Genomic DNA, 21,372 nt, shown 5'->3' on the forward strand with positions numbered 1-21,372 from the left:
ATTCTAGCTCCAGAACTCCCTAATGGTTTTAGCTGAGGCCTCTGTTGCAACTATATAGTGATTCAATTTCTTCCTCTGCTGAAAGCTACTTTTCTCCCTCCTTACAAGAGTTGTTCCCAAGCATGCTCCCCAATAATCCCTTATACAGATTTCTGTTTTAGAGCCTGTTTCCCAGAGAGCCAAGGTATATCACTACCAATTTACACTATTGCCAGGAAAATATGAGAATTCGTGTGTCTCACATCCTTGACAACACATGGCATTATCAGACTTACTAATTTATCAAAACCCGAAGATATAAAATGGCCTTACATTATTTTATTTTGTGCTCTTCTGAGTACTAGTAAGGTTGAACATCTCTTCAGTCCTTTACTGGACACTCCAATTTTTCCTTCTGTCAATCAATTGGATACATTTTTTTCTTTCCTTCTTACTTCAAGTTTTCTAAATTTGGTTGCATAATTTTTTCCAAATACTGCTTCTATTACAAAGTAGCATATGTTCTTTATAGAAATGTAAAACACACACTCACCCCACAGAGAAAGAGATAAATAAGTTACCTGTAATCCCATATCCCAATGATAACTATTAAGTAATATCTAGCTACATAATTATTATCTATCTATCTATCTATGTGATATCTTCTTTGTCAGTGTTTTATCTTTATTTATTTATTTATTTTTTTTTAAAAATTTTTATTTATTTATGATAGTCACACACAGAGAGAGAGGCAGAGACACAGGCAGAGGGAGAAGCAGGCTCCATGCACCGGGAGCCCGACGTGGGATTCGATCCTGGGTCTCCAGGATCGCGCCCTGGGCCAAAGGCAGGCGCCAAACCGCGGCGCCACCCAGGGATCCCAGTGTTTTATCTTTATGTACTTTCTGGGCCTTTTAAAAATTAGTTGGGCTGGTGGTTTACTTGAGAGTTAATTCGTAGTTTTATTTATCATTCACACTAAGTTATCACTCTAATACTATACCTGTGCTGTTAAATTTATTACTATACCTTTTCTCAGTTCCGTTTTCATTTTTTTAAAGTATAAATTTGACTAATTGGGTTTCTTTTTTCTCTTTTTTTGTCAATATAAGCTTTTCAAGCAATATTTATATTTGTTTTTGGCTCTATCCCAAAGATTTTAAAAATATTTTGTCTAGGAGTTTCATTGCTTAAAAAATATTCCACTATTATTTCTGGACTTTCTCCCTGCAGAGAATTCTTTTGAAGATAATTTTAATCATTTCCTCACATAAACTGGTACTCTCAAATTATTATTTTAAAACTACATAGAATTCTCTGTAAAATTTAATCTTAAGTTTTGTGTAGCTTTTTTTTTTTTTTTTTTTTTATTTATGATAGTCGCACAGAGAAAGAGAGAGGCAGAGACACAGGCAGAGGGAGAAGCAGGCTCCATGCAGGGATCCCGAGGTGGGATTCGATTCGGGATCTCCAGGATCAGGCCTTGGGCTGAAGGCAGCGCTAAACCGCTGAGTGACCCGGGCTGCCCGCCGATTAGAACTTAGATGACGGGTTGAGCACTGGGTGTTATTCTGTATGTTTGTAAATTGAACACCAATAAAAAATTAATTTATTTAAAAAAAAGAACTTAGATGCACAGAGTGACATCATTTTAGAAGGAGATCTCAGATACCATGATTTTCCAACCTCTTCAATTTATAGATTTGGAAACAAAGTCACAGAGCAGTAAATGTCTTACCTAAAGCTAAGCAACGAAGAGATCTGGGCTAGACCTCCAAACTTTTGATTCCTTGTTTTTTGCCCTTTGAAATATATCATCTTCATTTTTCTACAATGATTGTCAATTTCCTTTTAATAGCTCTCTGCTTAATCGTTCCATGATTTGTGACTGATGCTTTAATTTTTTCCCTTTATTATTTGCTATGCTGCTATGGAAAGTAAGGAAACCTCGTTTAGGCATACATGGGTGAAAGCTCCCCCTTTAGGGCTTCCTGACTCCATTATATTTTTTTTTTTTTTTTTTTTTTTTTTTTTTTTTTTTAAATTTTTTTTTTTTAACTTTTATTTATTTATGATAGTCACAGAGAGAGAGAGAGAGGCAGAGACACAGGCAGAGGGAGAAGCAGGCTCCATGCACTGGGAGCCCGACGTGGGATTCGATCCCGGGTCTCCAGGATCGTGCCCCGGGCCAAAGGCAGGCGCCAAACCGCTGCGCCACCCAGGGATCCCCTGACTCCATTATAAATGAGATTTCCCTAAACAAAACAAAAAGGCAACCTAGTTAATAGTTTAATCTACTTAGGGTATTTGCAAATGATATATCAGGTAAGGGATTAATAATCAAAATGTATAAGGAAGTTATACAACTCAGCACCAAAAATCTCCAAACAATCTGATTTAATATATGGGCAGAGGACCAGAATAGATATTTTCCAAAGAAGACATACAGATGATGATATACATACAATGTACAAAAGACACATCAAAAGATGCTTGGCATCATTATTTATTAGGAAAAAGCAAATCAAAACCACAATGAGATATCATTTCACACCCGTCAGAAGGGCTAGTATCAAAAAGACAAGGAATAACAAGTGTGGGCAAGGATGTGGAGAATAAGAAACCTTCACAGACTGTTGGTGGGAGTGTAAATTGGTACAGCCACTATAGAAAACAGTATGAAGTTTCCTCACAAAATTGAAAATAGAAATTCTATGAAATGCAGTAATTCCAATACTGGGTATTTACCCAAAGAAAATGAAAAATATCAATTTGAAAAGATATATGCACCTCTCTGTTTATTGTAGCATTCTTTACAATAGCCAAGATATGGAAGCAACCCAAGTGCTCACTGATAGATGAATGGATAAAGAAGATGTGGACTATATATACAATGGAATATTATTCAGTCATAAAAAGAATGAGATCCTGACATTTGTGACAACATGGATAGAATTAGAGGGTATTAAACTAAGTGAAATAAGTCAGAGAAAGCCAAATTCCGTAAGATTTCACTTATATGTGGAATCTAAAAAACAAAACAAATGAACAAACAAAAACAAACTCTCAAATGCAGAGAATTGGTGGTTGCCAGAAGGGAAGTAGGTGGGGGGTTGGTGAGATAGATAAAAGGAATAAGAGAGGCAAACTTCCAGTTATAAAATAAATAAGTCACAAAGATGAAAAGTACAGCATATGGAATATAGTTAATGATATTAACTATATAGTTAATATGTAGTGACAGATAGTTACTACACTTATGAGGGTGAGCACTGAATATGTATAGAATTGTTAAATTAATATGTTGTACACCTGAAACTAATATAACATTGTATGTTAATTATACTTCAAAGATAAAGATAAAAAGATCAGAAATCATTTGAAATAATGAAATACATGATACATTCTGATTGAGTGTAACATTCATGTAAAATAAAATGTGCTTACTTGTTTGTAATTCTATGTATATATTTAAAAGAATGATCTGTTTTTCAGATGCTGAGCCAGAACCACGCAGGTAAGCCCCTCTTGGACTTCTAAGCCTCAGAAAGTATGATTAATGTTTCCTGTTTTAAGCTGCTAAGTTTTGGGATAATTTGCTACATAGCAATTAAACTAATATAAAACTCTATCATCAAACTCTGTAAACTCTATCAAAACTAGTATAGTAACTCTATCATGACATTTACTCTCAACTCATTCTGGGTCCAGAGGGCTAGATATTGAGAGAGGAAGACCAATCCAGGAAACTGTTAGTTCATTCTTGGGAGTTATTAGATCAATATTTTATCACTTCTTCTCCTATAGTATGTTGAGTCATGGATTTTAGGCACTTAATTAATTATTTTTTATTTTTAGGCACTTCATTAATTCTAAAGAAAGAACTGGGGCTCAGGTGATAGCAAAGAACATGGACTACCTGAGATACAGCCCTTCTCTCTTTTTCTGTGAGTATAAGGGCAATATGTTAAGAGATTAAGGAGTTTCACTGTCTTAAACCCTCAGTATCAAATATTTAAAATATAATTTGCCAAACTGCTAATTATGTATTAGTCTTAAAAATTTCATTTCTAACAAATGAAATTTATAAAATTATGGTTAATATTAATGGTAATTAATATAAGGGGAAGACACCTAAAAATATTTTTAAAGATTTTATTTTTTAAATAATCTTTACACCCAACATGGGGCTTGAACTTACAACCCTGAGATCAAGAGTTGCATGCTCCACTGATTGAGCCAGCCAGGTGCCCCTAGAACTTTTTGTAATAGTCTGTACCCTGACACATTATAATTTTTAAAATTATAAACAATTTTAATTCAGTACTACTGTACTACTTAAACACTTGTGCTAAGTTGAGAGAGGTGCAAGAAAGAAAAAATTAAAGAGAAACCTACAGTTTAGTCATGGAGTGTGATAAAACCAGCTATTTTTCTCTTCTCCTGAAAGGGATACTGTAGCTTTAAATTTAGTATGAAACAACTTACTTAACCAAGACACACGCACGCGTGCACAGACACACACACACACACACACACACTATAATTTGCCAGGGGAAACTGGCAAGAGTTATTAAATTGGTAACTTATGTCAGTAAGTAAAAATTGCCAAATTGGCTTCCTGCCTGAATGGTCATGGCAGAGGGTAAAATTAAAATAGATTTTCCTAAGTGCCTTAGCACTATCTTCTGTTTGGTGGAAAATAGACAAGTAATTTTCTCTGCTGACTATAAAACAGTGTTTTATATATCATATATGGAGAAATGGATGGAGAGCAAAATAAAAAAGAGATTGGCAAATTATGTGAGAAGCCATCCAAAGAAGGGTGAAAAAACCTGCTACTCTTCTACTCTCAGTGCAATTTAGTTCAGAAGCATGCAGATTTTTTTTTTTCCCTTTTGAGCCTCAGGAGTAGCTGCATAAAATTCTTGCCAGAATAAGTAGCAAACTTGGCAAAGTGCCCACAAACGGACTTAGTTTTAGTAAATATTCAAGAATATTTGAAAATTAAATAGGCTTAGAAATAATTAAGAAGTCACAAGGAAAGAAATCCATATATATCATAGAATACAAACATACAGATGCGTGTACATCCACAAGCACACATACACTTTGTAGTATGATGCTCTAAAGATATACTGCCTTTAGGTGACTGTGTAATTGCAAGTTGCTTTAGTTTATTTAAGTACTGTGATTTGAAAATCTAAGTTTGATATAAAGTCATGCAGAAACTCAGTATTTAATTTGGAAAAAACACATTCTTCTCCTCATGTACCCTTCAATATCAAAAATATGCAGCATTGTTTACCACCATTTGGTAGCATCATACAGCATCTGTAGGAATAGCTGGTACTTCATAATCCATTAATCTCCAAAGGTCTAAAATTGCAAAACAAATATCTTGAGGCCACAGCCACAGTCCTACTCACGAAAATGTTATATGATAACTAAACAGAGGGTATTTGGTTAAGAAAAAAATTAAGCACTGAAAATTCTCTCTATAAGATAAATCCACAGAAGAGAGCTCCAGGACAGCTCTCATGATGTAGGGAGGCTTTGAGGAAAAAATCGTCTGGGCTCTGAGGCATAGGATCAGGCTTCAAGGGATTGAGAGAAGGGCATTAGGAGCGACAACAATGTAAGTAGAGAAAAGGAGGAGAGTGATTTAGATTAGAACTGAAAGTTCATGCTAGGAAGTAGTTTTGAGAATAAACAGGTAGGTAGTGAGCAGCACAAGAAAGGGACTGGATTTAATAAGTGGGCACTGCAAGGAGATTTCTAGAATCTATTTCAGGAGAATGGTGGTCTATGAACAGAACTAGTTTTTCTATAATACAATGTTTGATTCTTTTGTGAATAAAATCTTTCATAGTTTCTCATGAAAGGTAACACTAGTATCTTTTTTTTTGCATTTTTAATTTAAATTCAATTTGCCAACATACAGTGTAAGACTCAGTGCTCATTCCATCAAGTACCCTCCTCAGTGCCTGTCACCCAGTTACCCCATCCTCCAACCCACCTCCCCTTCTGCAATCCTTTGTTTGTGTTCCAGAGTTAGAAGACTCTCATGGTTTGTCTCCCTCTCTAATTTTTCCCACTTAGTTTTCCTCCTTTCCCTTATAATCCCTTTCACTATTTCTTATTTTCCATGTATGAGTGAAAGCAGATGATGATTATCCTTCTCCAATTGACTTATTTTACTCAACATAATATCCTCCACTTCCATCCACATTGAAGCAAATGGTGGGTATTTGTCTCTTCTGATGGCTGACTAATATTCCATTGTATGTATATACCACATCTTCTTTATCCATTCATCTGTCAAAGGACTTCATGGCTCCTTCCACAGTTTGGCTATTGTGGACATTGCTGGTATGAATATTGGGGTGCTGGTGTCCTGGCGTTTCACTACATCAGTATCTTTGGAGTAAATACTTAGTAGTGCAATTGCTGGGTCATAGGGTAGCTCTATTTTTAATTTCTTGAGGAACCTCCACACTGTTTTCCAGAGTGGCTGTACCAGTTTGCATTCCCACCAACAGTGCAAGAGGGTTCCGCTTTCTCTATATCCTCTCCAACATTTGCTGTTTCTGTCTTATTAATTTTCGCCATTCTCACTGATGTGAGGTGGTATCTCATTGTGGTTTTGATTTGTATTTCCCTGATGGCAAGTGATGCACAGCATTTTCTCATTGTTAGTGTATAGAAATGCCATTGATTTCTGTGCATTGATTTCGTATCCTGCCACACTGCTGAATTGCTGTATGAGTTCTAGCAATCTTGGGGTAGTCTTTTGGGTTTTCAATGTATCATGTCATCTGTGAAGAGGGAAATAAATGATAGCTTGAGAAGGAAGAATATGCGTCTAATTGGGATTCCCCAAGAGGCTGAGAGAGAGAGGACCACAAAGTATACTTGAACAAATCATAGCTGAGAACTTCCCTAATCTGGGGAAGAAAACAGGCGTTCAGATCTGAGAGATAGTGTGGACCCCCCCCAAAAAATCAATAAAAACCATTCAACACCTTGACATTTAATAATGAAACTTGCAAATTTCAATGATAAAGAGAAAATTCTTAAAGCAGCTCGAGACAAGAGATTCTTAACTTATATGGGGAGAAATGTAAGATTAACATCAGACCTCTCCACGGAGACCTGGCAGGCCAGAAAGGGCTGGCAGGATATATTCAGGGTCCTAAATGAGAAGAACATGCAGCCAAGAATACTTTATCGAGCAAGGCTGTCACTTGAATAGAAAGAGAAATAAAGAGCTTCCAGAATAGGCAGAAACTTAAAGAATGTGTGACCACCAAACTGGCTCTGCAAGAAATATTAAGGGGGACCCTGTAAAAGAAAGAGGGAGCCCAAAGAAACAATCCACAAAAGCAGGGACTGTATAGGTAATACGATGACACTAAATTCTTATCTTTCAATAGTTACTCTGAACGTGAATGAGCTAAATGATCCCATCAAAAGACACAGGGTATCAGACTGGATACAAAAGCAAGACCCATCTATATGCTGTCTACAAGAGACTCATTTCAGACCTAAGAACACCTCCAGACTGAAAATGAAGGGGTGGAGAACCATTTACCATTCAAATGGTCCTCAAAAGAAAGCTGGGGTAGCAATCCTCATATCAGATAAATTAGACTTTACACCAAAGACTGTAGTAAGAGATGAAGAGGGACACTATATTATATTTATAGGATCTATCCAATAAGAAGACCTAACAATTATAAATATTTATGCCCCTAATCTGGGAGCTGCCAAGAATATCATGTAATAACTGAAGTAAAGAAATACTTAGATAATAATACACTAATAGACTGTAACATGGCAAATGACAGCAAATGACAGATCTTCTAAGCAGAACATCACCAAAGAAAGAAGGGCCTTGAATGATACACTGGAACAAATAGATTTCACAGATATATACAGAACATTCCATCCAAATACAACAGAATACACATTCTTTTCAAGTGCAGAAGGAACATTCTCCAGAATACACCACATATTGGGTCACAAATCAGGTCTCAACCAATACCAAAAGACTGAGATTGTCCCTTGCGTATTTTCAGACCACAATATTTTGAAACTAGAACTCAATCACAAGAAGAAATTTGGAAGAAAAATGCATGAAGGTTGAAGAGCAACCTAGTAAAAGATGAATGGGCCACCCAGGAAATTAGAGAAGAATTAAAAAGATTCATGGAAACTAACAAAAATGAAAATACAACTGTTCAAAATCTTTGGGATACAGCAAAAGCGGTTCCTAAGAGGGAAATACAATACCTCAAGCCTCCCTCAAAAAAAATGGAAAAAAAACTCTAATACACAAGCTAACCTCACACCTAAAGGAATTGGAGAAAGAACAGCAAATAAAGCCTAAACCAAACATAAGAAGAGAGATAATAAAGATTAAAGCAGAACTCAATGAAATAGAGACCAGAAGAACTGTAGAACAGATCAACAAAACCAGGAATTGGTTCTTTGAAAGAATAACTAAGATAGATAAACTCCTAGCCAGACTTATTAAAAAGAAAAAAAAAGACTCTAATTAATAAAATCACGAATGAAAGAGGAGAGATGATAACCAATATCAAGGAAATACAGTTTTAAAAACATTATGAGCAGCTATATGCTAACAAATTAGGCAATCTAGAAGAAATGGATGCATTTCTAGAAACCCACAAATTACCAAAACTGGAACAGGAAGAAATAGAAAATTTGAACAGGCCAATAACCAGTTAGGAAATTGAAGCAGTCATCAAAAACCTCCCAAGACACAAAAGTCCAGGGCCATTCTACCAAACGTTTAAAGAAGAAATAATACCTATTCTACTAAAGCTGTTTCAAAGGATAGAAAGGGAGGGAATACTTCCAAACTCATTTTATGAGGCCAGCATTACCTTGATTCCAAAACCAGACAAAGACCCTACTAAAAAGGAGAGTTATAGACCTGTATTCCTGAAGAACATGTATGCAAAATGTATCTCACTAAGATAATAGCTAATAGGATGCAACAGTACTTAAGAGTATTATTCACCATGATCAAGTGGGATTTATCCCTGGGATGCAAGGGTGGTTCAACACTCATAAAAAAAAATCAACGTGATAGATCACATCATTAAGAGAAAAAACAAGAACCATATGTTCCTCTCAATAGATGCAGAGAAAGCATTTGATAAAATATAGCATCCATTCCTGATTAAAATTCTTCAAAGTGTAGGGATAGAGGGAACATTCCTCAATATCTTAAAAGCCATTTATGAGAAGTCCACAGCGAATATCACTCTCAATGGGGAAAAACTGAGAGCCTTTCCCTTAAGATCAGGAACACGACAGGGATGTCCACTCTCACCACTGCTATTCAACATAGTACTAGAAGTCCTAGTCTCAGCAATCAGACAACAAAAAGAAATAAAAGGCATTCAATCTGGCAAAGAAGGGCAGCCCAGGTGGCTCAGCGATTGAGCATCTGCCTTCAGCCCAGGGCGTGATCCTGGAGACCCGAGATCAAGTCCCATGTCGGGCTCCCTGCATGGAGCCTGCTTCTCCTCCTGCTCTGCCTCTCTCTCTCTCTCTCTCTGTGTGTGTGTGTCTCTCATGAATAAATAAATAAAATCTTAAAAAAAAAACTGGCAAAGAAGAAGTCAAACTCTCCCTCTTCGCAGATAACAATAGTAACTTAAAGATCCCTATTTTAAAATAAATAAATAAATTTAATAAATATATAAATATATATAAATAAATATATATAAATATAAATAAATAAATTTAAATAAATTTAAAATAAATAAATAAATTTAAAAAATTTTTAATAAATAAATAAATTTAAAATAAATTTGGGGGCAGGAGTAAATAAAACCAGAGTGCCAGGATTTTTAGCCTGATAATTTGAAAACCTCCTGTTATTTAGATAATTTATATCTGAAAACTTAAGTTAAGGGATGCCTGGGTGGTTCACTCAGTTAAGTGTCTGCCTTCTGCTCAGGTCATAATTCTGGGACACTGGAATTGAGTCCCACATTAGGCTCCCTGCTCAGCAGAGAGCCTGCTTCTCCCTCTCCTGTTCCCCCAGCTCCTGCTCTCTCTCCCTCACTCTTTTTCATAAATAAATAAATAAACAAACAAACAAACAAATAAATAAATAAATGTAAAAACTTAAGATCCCATAGCTTATAAAAAGAAAAATATGTTTTCTGGCCCACTGGACTGGGAACAAGAAAAATGGATTTTAATTATTTTGCCATCAAAATATATACCTTGTCACCTCCAGGTTCAATTCCTTTGGTTTTTCTGATGGCATTGAATTCAGCACGTCATAAAAAAATCCCCTTCCCCATCCCTTCTTCAAATGTCCTGTTCCAACAGGCTGCTAAAGATCTAAGGAGAGGCTCCAGGGCAAAGCAGTTGGTTCTGTGGCTTTTGCTTAGGTTTCAGAAAAATGTGCATGATGAGAAGAAGGATAGAGACAAAGAGTCACATGGTATAGCATATACCTATTGTGTTCTTTCTGCATTACAGGTGAATGCACCTACAGTTAGATTGGAGAAATGCCCCATACACAGTTGGATGGGAAAAGTTCTATTTCAATACAATGGTGTGTTTTAGTTGGTTGTACCTTATTGGACATCCATGATCAGGAGTTGATTTGGAAAAAGGAGTTTAAAATGTCTACATCTTTTGCTATTATGAATCCAACTGTAAACAGAGAAGATAAACAATATATGGAAGAGCTTATAGAAATTTAAGATGTAAGATTTTACCTTCTGATTTCTTGAAACATCTTCACACTCAAATCAAATCTGGAAATGAAATAAAATGATGAATGCTTAAAATCTGTGTAGTTACTAAATTCTCCAAAAATTTTGAGGTATTCAAAATAACAGCTAAAGGAAATCTTGTTCTCTTTTTTAAAAAGATTCATTAATTTGAGAGAGAAAGCGTGCTTGTGAATGCATGAAAGTGGGGGAAGGGGCAGAGGGAGAGAGAGAGAGAGAGAAAATCTCAAGCAGACTCCACACTGAGCATGGAGCCCAAGGCAGGGCTCAATCTCGACCCATGGGATCATGACCTCAGCTGAAATAAAAAGTTGAACACTTAACTAAGTCACCCAGGCACCCCCCCAAAATCTTGTTCTTTATTACATTTTTATTTATAGAATTTTATTCATATAGCTTAAGTTTTAGTGACAGGAGATCATCTACCTTCCTTTCATTACAAAGAATATTACCCTATTTCTTTTGATCAAATCAGTAAAAAAAAAGTGGCTGCAGTTATAAATATGAATAAAATATAGTCTCTGCCTATACTGGGATGAGATTTTTGGGAACTTTGGGAGGAAATAAGTATATTTTGCATATGGGAGGAATGGGAATAATTGGTAGGCAGCTTCTAACATGGCTCCTAATAATTCTGTCTCCCCTTATTCTTGCACTTGTGTAATCCCTTCACCTTGAATGTGGGCTGGACCTAGTGACTCATTTCTAACAAACAATGCAGGAAAGGGGAGGGATGTCACTTCTGAAATCAGGTTATAAAACTAGGGCGACTTCTGTCCTGCTCAATCTCTCCCACTTGTTCATTTGATGGAAGCCAGCTGCCATGTTGTGAGCTTCCCAATGGAGAAGCCCAGTGGCAAGAAAGTGAGGGTGGCCTCTGAGGAACTGAGGCCTCAGTCCAATAATCCATGAGGAATTTAATCCTGCCAGCAAACACATAATCCTTCCCTAGCTGAGCTTTCAGATAACTACCAGCCTAGGTAACACCTTGCATACAGTCTTGATTGAAACACTGAACCAGAGGATTCAACCAAGTGTTCCAAGATTCCTGACCCACAAAAACCATGAGATAATATTTGCTGTTTTAGTCATTAAGTTCTGGAATAATCTGAATACAGCAATAGATAATTTGTACTGCCCTCAAGTAGCTTATGGTCTAATTAAGTGAAATAAACATAAAAATAAAGATAACAGTTAATATTTATGTCATGCTAATTATATGCCAGGTACTCTTCTAAGCATTTTACATATATTAATTTGATACTTACAATAACCTAATAAGATATTACTACTATTGCCATTTTATAGATGAGGTAGTTGAATTATTTAACAAAAGGTTAAACAACTTACTGTCACACATCTAGTGGAGCTAGGATTCAAACTCAGGTGGGTGTCAGAGTTCAAGTTCTTAATCACTATATTGTACTGTTTCTTTCCATCTTATATGCCATAATAGAAGTATGTACTCTTTATAGAAGTAATACAGCATAGGGAATGATTATATCTGTAGGATAAATGGGTCAGAAGGATTCACAGACACCTAAGCAAAATTTGAAACATGGAAAGAAGGCATTCCAGACAGACGGAATAGCATACGCTAAGGTACAGAAGCACAAAACAATATTGTACTTGCCAAAGACATATGTTACTATTCCTTTCAAATGTTTGTAATCAATTATGTGGTTGTTCTTCATATTCTGACCTTTATTCCTATTGGTAAACACTATGTTCTCTGAATTCTAATAAGCCATGACTGTTTTTAGAAAAGAGTAATGCTGGATTCTCAACCAACGGCAAAGGGAGCTATTAGAATGAATCAAGCGAAAAATCTCCCCACTCATTTCAACACATAGGTGACTTAGAGGATTAATAATGGAGGCATTTGTCTTTTGTAGCAATAAAAACACACTCTTTACAGACTTTCCGTGTGCTCTCTACTAGAGAGTACCCAACATGTATAATGCTCTCCCTGCCTTTGGGATGATGAGGAAGATCAGTCATAGGTTTGAGAACCACAAGTCTCTATACTCTATACTGAAATGTAACTCTAAATAATCTTGCATCAGTTCCAAATAATCTACTGATTATTTGACAGGAAAAATGGAGAGGAGAGAAAAAGGGGTATTAAACATAACTCAGAATTAATCACTGGAAAAAGTAAACCTAAAAACAAAGAGAAGTGTCTGTAGATATAATTGTGGACATGAAAGGAGTGGTTGCCTTTCCCTTTCATTATCATAATTATCCTCAAAAGCAAATTAAAAAAAACTTTTTGAGATAATTGTAGATTCACATGCAGTTTTAAGAAATAATGCAGAGAGATCCTTCATAATGCAATATTGCAAGTAGAAAATTAATGCTGGTGCAATTCACTGAATGTATTAAGTTTCCATGAGTTTCACAAGCACTTGTGTGCGTGTTCATGCAAATTCCTATGCAATTTTGTGTGGCCACCACAGTCAAGATACAGAAGAGTTCCATCACAAAGATCCCTCATGTAAGTCTTTTGCAGCCACAGCAGTGTCCCTTCTACTATTGTCAATCCCTGGCAGCCTTCAATCTGTTTTCCATCTCTGTAATTTTATTATTCAAGAATGTAATATAAAAAGAAGCTTTTGAGACTGGTTTTTTTTCTTCCACTCAGTATAATTTCCTTAAAAGTCATCCATGGCACTGTGTGTATTAATAGTTCATTCCTTTTTATTGCTGAGTAATATTCTATGTATGACTATACCACAGTTTTGTTAGTTTTGTTTTGTTTTTTTAACCAGTAAACTTTGAAGGACATTGGTGTTGTTTTCTTTCGGGGACTATCACAAATAAAACTTCTGTGAGCATTGTATGTGCTTATCTGTCATCTGTATACCCTCTTCAGTGATAAGTATGTTCACATCCTTTATCTTTTTCTGACCGGATTGTTTGATTTTTTAGTGTTGACTTTAGAGAGTTCTTTACATAGTCTAGATACAAGTCCTTTGGCAGATCCGCAGTTTGCGATTTCTCTCACTCTATAGTTTGTCTTTTTCATTCTCTTTACAGGATCTTTCACAGAGCAGAAGTTCTCAATTTTGATGAAGTTCGGCTTATCAATTTTTCATTTTATGGATTGTGCTTTTGGTGTCAAATCTAAAATATCTTTGCTCAGTGCTAAGTCCCAATGATTCTGCCTATTTTTAAGTTTTATAGTTTACCTTACCTGTTTGACATGTAAGTCAGTAATCTATTTTGAGATAATTTTTGTAAAAAGTGTGAGACTTACATTAAGATTTTCTTGGGAGGCCCAATTATTTTATGAACCTATTTCCTGAAAAGGCTATCCTTCCTCTATTGATTTCTTTTGCACTTTAAAAAAAAATCACTTGGGCATATTTGTGTCAGCCTATTTTTGGCTTCTCTATTCTATTTCATTGATCTATGTGTATATTCCTGTGCCAATACCATACAATCGTGGCTACTCGTTATATATTGAGATTTAACTGGACAGAGTGACTCCTCCTTTTTTATTCTCCTTTTTCAAAGTTGTTTTAGTTATTATAGCTCTTCTACTTATACATATTAATTTTACAGCAAAATTGCCTGTGTTACAAAATACCTTGCTGAGATTTTTGATCAGAATTGCATTAATCAAATTGAGGACAATTAACATCTTTATTATACTGAGTCTTCCAATTCATGAACACAATATATTTATCCATTTATTTAAATATTCTTTTCTTTCTTTCATCAGTTTTTTGTGATTTTCAGAATACAGATCCTGTATATATTTCATAATATTTATACCTAAGCATTTTTCTTTGGAGCATTATAAATGACATTGTGTTTTACATTTGTTTCCTCAACTGATGTTGTTAGTATATAGAAATACAATTGCTTTTTGTGATTTGATTTTGTGTCTTGTGACCTTGCTGAACTCATTTATTAAGTTCTGGGATTGTGTATATAGATTCCTTGGAATTTTCTATATAGACACTAATGTCATTGGCAGATAGGGACAAAATTATTTCCTCCTTCCTGATCTGTAGGCCATGCCTTTTAGTTTTCTTGCTTTGCTGAACTGGCTAGAACTTTCTGCCACTTCACTAGGTAGTGAGAGTAGATATTCTAGGACATCTTAAGGAAAAGCATTTAGGCTGGCACCAGTAGCTGTGTTAGCTGTAGGTTTTTGTAGATATTCTTTAACAAGTTGAGGAGTTACCCCTTATTCCTAGCTTACTAAGGCTTTTAATCATGAATGAGTATTGAATGTTATCGAATGTCTTTTCTGCAACTCATATGATTATGTGATTTTTCTTCTTTAGCCTGTTGATATGGTTGATTATATTGACTTTTGAACGCTGAGCCAACCTTGTATTCCTGAAACAAACTCCTCTACATTGTGATACATGAATCTTTTTATATAGTGCTGGAATCAATTACGATTGTGTATTTTTTGCAACTAAATTCGTGAGATATTGGTCCATAATTTTCTTTTGGCTGTCATTATCTGGTTTTGTGGTCAGGGTAAGACTAGCTTCAGAGAATGAGCTGAGAAGCATTCTCATATTTTAAACTGGAAGAGTTGTATGGAATTGGCATTAGTTACCGTTGAAAGATTTGGCAGAATTTTCCAGTGAAACCATGTGGGTCTAGAGATTTCTTTCTCGAGAGTTCCAAAATCATGAATTCAATTTCCTTAAAAGCCTTAGAACCATTCAAATAATCTACTTAATATTGAGTGGGTTGTAGTAGTTAAGTGTTTATTGAGGAAATAGTTCATTTCATCTAAATTGTTGAATTTATACGTATAGAGTTGAAGTACTACTGCCTTGTTAGCTTTTTGATGTCAGCAGGGTCTGTAGTGATATTTCCTGTTTCATCCCTGGTATTTCTAATTAGCGTCTTCTTTTATTCTTTGTCAGTCTTGCTAGAGGTTAATCTTCTTCTATAGATTTTCCCCATTGTTTTTCTATTTTCAGTTTTATTGATGTCTCCTTTTATATTTATTATTTCTTTACTCTGCTTGCTTTGAGTCTGTTTTGCACTTCTTTTCTGAGGTCCTTTAGGTGAGAGTTTCTTTGACCATGCATTACTCAGAAATGTGTTGTTTAGTTACAAGTATTTAGAGATTTTCCTATTAGCTTTCTGTTATTTATTTCTAGTTTGATTCCATTGTGCATGGAAAACATAGTATAATTTTATTTGAGTGAGAATTGTTTTATTATTTTTATTTTTAAAAAAGATTTATTTATTTATTAGACACACACAGAGAGAGAGAGAGAGAGAGAGAGAGAGAGAGAAAGGCAGAGACACAGGCAGAGAGAGAAGGAGGCTCCATGCAGGGAGCCCGACATGGGACTCGATCCCAGGTCTCCAGGATCACGCCCTGGGCTGAAGGCAGCGCTAAACCGCTAAGCCACCAAGGCTGCCCAAGAATTGTTTTATGACTCAGGAAATGGTCTATCTTGGTATATGTCCATGAGCACTTGATAAGAATATGTGTTTTGTTGTTATTGGGTGAAGTATTCTATAAATGTTGACCAGATCCTGCTGGCTGTTGGTGTTCTTCTATTTATTTTTTATTTTTAAAAAAGATTTATTTATTCATGAGAGACACAGAGAGAGATGCAGAGACACAGGCAGAGGGAGAAGCAGGTTCCCTGTGGGGAATGCGATGTGAGACTCGATCCCAGACCCTGGGATCACGACCTGGGCTGAAGGCAGAAGCTCAACGGCTGAGCCACCCAGGCGCCCCTGTTGGTGTTCTTTTATATCCTTGCTGATTTTCTGTCTAGTTGTTCCATCAGTTGTGTTGAAGTCTCCAACTATTATTGTGAATTTGTCTATTTCTTCTAGTTCTTTCAGTTTTTGTTTCACATTTTGTTTGCAGCTCTGTTGTCTGGTGCATACCTATTTTGAATTGTCATGTCATCTTGGTGAATTGACCCTTTTATCACAATATGGCCATCTCTATCTCTCGTAATTTTCTTTGCTCTTAAGTCTTCTATAGGTGATATTAATATAAAGTCAGCCACTCATGGCAGCACACATTTCTTTAATGTTCATATGATATTTGGTTTTAAATTCCTTTCATTGCCGATAACATATTTGAAATGAGCTTATTGTAGACATCATATATAATTAGGTCACATTTTTAAATCCATTCTGCCAATTTCACCTTTTGATTGGTGTATTTAGGCTATTAACATTTAATGCAATTATTGATATGTTACAACTTAAATGTGCTATTTTGTTTTCTGTGTATACTTTTTGTTTTCCATTTCTGTAGTTTCCTTTTTCCTGCCATTCTGTGTTACTTGAACATTTTTGAAAATTCTATTTTGAGGGGCATCTGGGTGGCTCAGTTGGCGAAGCATCTGTCTTCAGCTCAGGTCATGATCCCAGGGTCCTGGAGCCAAGCCCTGGGTCAGGCTCTGCTCAACTGAGAGCCTGCTTCTCCCTTTCCCTCTGCCTGTCACTTCCCTCACTTGTGCTCTCTGGCTCTCTATCAAATAAATAAATAAAATCTAAAAGAATTTTATTTTGAAAATTCTATTTTGATTTATCTATAGAGTTTCCCCCAACTTTGAGATAAAATTGACATTTAACACTATGTAAGTTTAAGGTGTATAATGTATTGATTTGATATATATTGCAAAATGGATCACCATTTATGTTTTTTAAATTTACCTATTTTTGGTAAAATATGCACAACATAAAATTTACCATTTTAAAACATTTCTAAGTATATAATTCAGGAGCATTAAGTACATTCACAATGTTGTGCAAATATCACTATCCCGGCAGCCCCGGTGGCCCGCGGTTTGGCGCCGCTTTTGGCCCAGGGTGTGATCCTGGAGACCTGGGATCGGTCCCGCATTGGGCTCCCGGCATGGAGCCTGCTTCTCTCCCTCTGCCTGTGTCTCTGCCTCTCTCTCTGTCTGTCATGAATAAATAAATAAATTCTTAAAAAAAAACAAATATCACTATCCATGTCTAGCATCTTTAATCTCAAACGAAACAGTAACTCCCCACTTCCTCTTTATCATAGTACTTTTTTTAAAAAAAGATTTTGTTTATTCACTCATGAGAGACACAGAGACAGAAGCAGAGATAGAGGCAGAGGGAGAAGCAGGCTCCATGAGGGGAACCCAATGTGGGACTTGATCCCAGGACTCCAGGATCACATCCTGGGCGCTAAACCGCTGAGCCACCCAGGGATCTCCTATCTCTAGTACTTTTTAATTTTACCTGTTGTATAGTTTTTTTAGTGGTTGCTCTAGGTATTACACTATGTATATGTGTCACAGACTACTGTGTCACTATTTTACAAGTTCATGTTAAATATAGAAACCTTAACTCCCTTTATGTCCTTAACCTTCCTGTTTATAGTATAATTGTCTTAAATATTTACTCGACATACATTTAGAACCTTATAAAATAGTGTTCTAATTTTTGCTTCAGTTATCAATTTAGGAATTTATAAAATTCAAGAGTCTATTGTATATACCAATATTTTTTATTATGTTCTTCTTTCTTCCTGATGTTCCAAGTTTTCTTCTTTCATCATTTTCCTTTCTGTTTAGAAAATATTCTTGGGACAACTGGGTGGCTCATTCAGTTAAGTGTCCAGGTCTTGACCTCAGTGGTTATGAGTTCAAGTCCTGTGGAGCCCACTTAAAAAAAAACAACACCTCGGTGTGGAGCCCACTTAAAAAAAAATTCTTTTTTGGTGCAACAAATTCTCTTAGTTTTCCTTCATCTGAGAATTTTTTTTAAAGATTTATTTATTTGTTTATTTATTTATTTATTTATTTATTTATGTATGTATGTATGTATGTATGTATGTATGTATTTATTCAGAGAGAGCAAAAGAGAGGCAGAGGCACAGGCAGAAAGAGAAGCAGGCTCCATGCAGGGAGCCCGAAGTGAGACTCGATCCCGGGTCTCCAGGATCACGCCCCGGGCTGCAGGCGGCACTAAACCGCTGTGCCACCGGGGCTGCCCCATCTGAGAATTTTTTTGATCTTCATTTTATCATTGAAGGTTATTTCACTGGACATAGGATTTTGGGTTGACAATCCTTTTAATACTTGAAAAATATTGTGCCACTTCTTTTGGCCTCCATAGGACCTTAGGTGAGAAATCTGCTATGATTCATATTGATGTTCCCCTATAAGTAATGCCATTTCTTGCTGGCTGCTATCAAAATATTTTGTGTTTAGTTTTCAGAAGTTTAACTGTTGTATGTTTTGGAGTGGATTCCTCTGGGCTTGTCTTTTTTGCAATTTAACTTCTTGAATTTGCAGTTTTATGTCTTTTGCCAAGTTAGGGAAGTTTTCAGATATTATTTCTTTGAGTATTTTTTCAGTTCTCCTCTCACTCTCCTCCAGTGACTACAATGATATGATTGTTACTTTAATATCCCATAGTCTGAGATTCCATTCATTTTATTCTAGACAATTTTATCCAGTTATTCAGCTTGAGTAAGTTCCATTGGTCTGTTCCTCAAGTTCTACCATCTGTTATCTTCACTCTATTATCAAGCCCTTATGGTAGGTTTTTTTATTTCACTTATATATTTTTCAGTTCTATAATTCCTATATAATGTTTTTATAACTTCCATTTTTTTGCTGAAATATTTACTTTCAATTTGTTTCAAGAGTATTTGTAAATTATTGATGAAGTATTTCTATGATAGCTGCTTTAACATAATTATCAGAGAATTCCAACATTTGATTCATCTCATTATTGGCATCTTTTGATTGTCTTTTCTCATTCATGTTGTGATTTTCTGGGTTCTTGGATGAGTGATTTTTTTTTTTTTGTATCTTGAACATTTTAGATATTAGATTATGGAGCTCTGGATTCTATTTAATCAATCAATCAATCAATCAATCAATTTTTTAATTTACTTTTAAAGCAGGAAGTTTCCTGTTGAGATTTAGCACATGGGCTGCTGGGTGTGTATGTTTAGCTTCTCTCTGAGCCCTGCCAATACCACCTTGGCAAAAGTGAAGCACTGACTCACACCGCCTGGTTGCAAATGGGTGGGGTGGAAGTTCAGCTCCCCCCTTACTCCACTGGCAACTTCACAGTGAAAGTGGGGCACCAACTCTGTCTTGTTGCATCCGAGTCAGGGTATAAACTCAGCTCCCCTCTCTTTGCTGATACTGCCTGCTGGGGAAACTGGAGCACCACCTGCTTTTGCCAGGCAGGAGATGGAAGGTCAGCTCCCCACTCCAGCCCTGCCAAAACCATCCTGCAGGGGAACTGGAATGCTGCCTCTCATGTACATCATTAGGGAGGGTTGAATGGAAAATTAACTCCTTGCTCAGCTCTGCTGAAACCATGCTAGGATTAGAGGGTGTAGTTTTTCTGTATTTGGCCGGAGTAGGACAGAATTGCCAATAAGGCTCTCCATTGTGAGGCTACTCTTTTTTCCATCCTTTGTCTAGGGAAAACAGACTTTTCTTGGAGCTTTTATTATTTGTGCCTGTTCATAATGCTGCATTGGAGGATTCTGTATTGCCCTGTTTGAGATCTAAGAGGAAATAAAGAAACCTGGAAATTTATCATTGTGTATCATTCCTCAAGTATCCAGATTCCTATGTAGCACAATTTCTTTCTACCTTCCAAACTATTACTATGCTTGTTTTTTGTACTATTTCTAGGGCTTTTTAGGGACAACCTAGAGGAATGGGATTACTTCATGTTAGTTGAACTGAAAGTTTCCTTAAAAGGCCATTTTAAAACATTAGCTTAGTTTACTACCTGGAATCTCCCCAAAGTTGTCAAAAGTCATGAATCTTGTATTTTAGCAATTTACAGCCCAGACTCTGAACAGATGCATAAACAGATGAATCAAATGCATACATAATAAGAGGAAATAATAGCACCCTAAGTTCTTATAGGGCTTAATGGTTTATAGAGCACTTTACATATATAATGTATATATGCACATGCTCTTATATATTTACTAATGAAATGTATACATTTATTATATAAAGTATATTCATATTACTTTATAAATATATATATGTATGTTTCTCTCAACAATGCTTCAAGGTAGGTAGAACAGATATTGTTATTAAAAAAAAGAAAGGCTGCTTGTTTAAGTTCTTGCCTAAAGTTGAAAAGTTGATAAGTAGAAGTGTTAATTACAATTTTTGTGCCTCTTAGCCCTGAGCTCCTGATACCAAACCACACAACCTAGGGTAAATGAGCCTCTGTTCTAGCAGAAATCTTGTACTTATCAAGTAAGTACAAAGTGTAATTTTGGCTTTTTGAGGCATAGTGGCTTATGGACTTAGAGTCAGACAGATTCAAATTCAAATTCCGGGGACCCTGGGTGGCTCAACGGTTTAGCGCCTGCCTTTGGCCCAGGGCGCGATCCTGGAGTCCTGGGATCGAGTCCCACGTGGGGCTTCCTGCATGGAGCCTGCTTCTCCCTCTGCTTGTCTCTGCCTCTCTCTATCTCTCATGAATAAATAAATAAATAAAATCTTAAAAAAAATTCAAATTCAAGCTCTTACCATGTCTTATTCGTGTAATCCTGGAGAAATTACTTAACCCCGTCACACCTCAGTTTCTTCATCTGTAAAATGGGGACAAATATAATAATATTTAC

General features: G+C 36.0%; 1 long non-coding RNA gene across 1 annotated transcript in view; it reads right to left on the minus strand.

The window, feature by feature from the left end:
• Positions 1 to 21,341, minus strand: part of LOC140601338 (uncharacterized) — a 34,230-nt gene extending 12,889 nt beyond the window's left edge. Inside the window, exons 1-2 of the long non-coding RNA XR_012004357.1 lie at positions 21,278 to 21,341; positions 10,752 to 10,790 (exon numbers count right to left, since the gene is read on the minus strand). This is a non-coding gene — a long non-coding RNA (uncharacterized lncRNA). The remainder of the gene's footprint in view (positions 1 to 10,751; positions 10,791 to 21,277) is intronic.
• Positions 21,342 to 21,372: the final 31 nt, after the last annotated feature.

Source organism: Canis lupus, chromosome 12 (genome assembly GCF_048164855.1).
Source record: "Canis lupus baileyi chromosome 12, mCanLup2.hap1, whole genome shotgun sequence".
In the NCBI taxonomy this organism is placed as follows: Eukaryota; Metazoa; Chordata; class Mammalia; order Carnivora; family Canidae; genus Canis; species Canis lupus.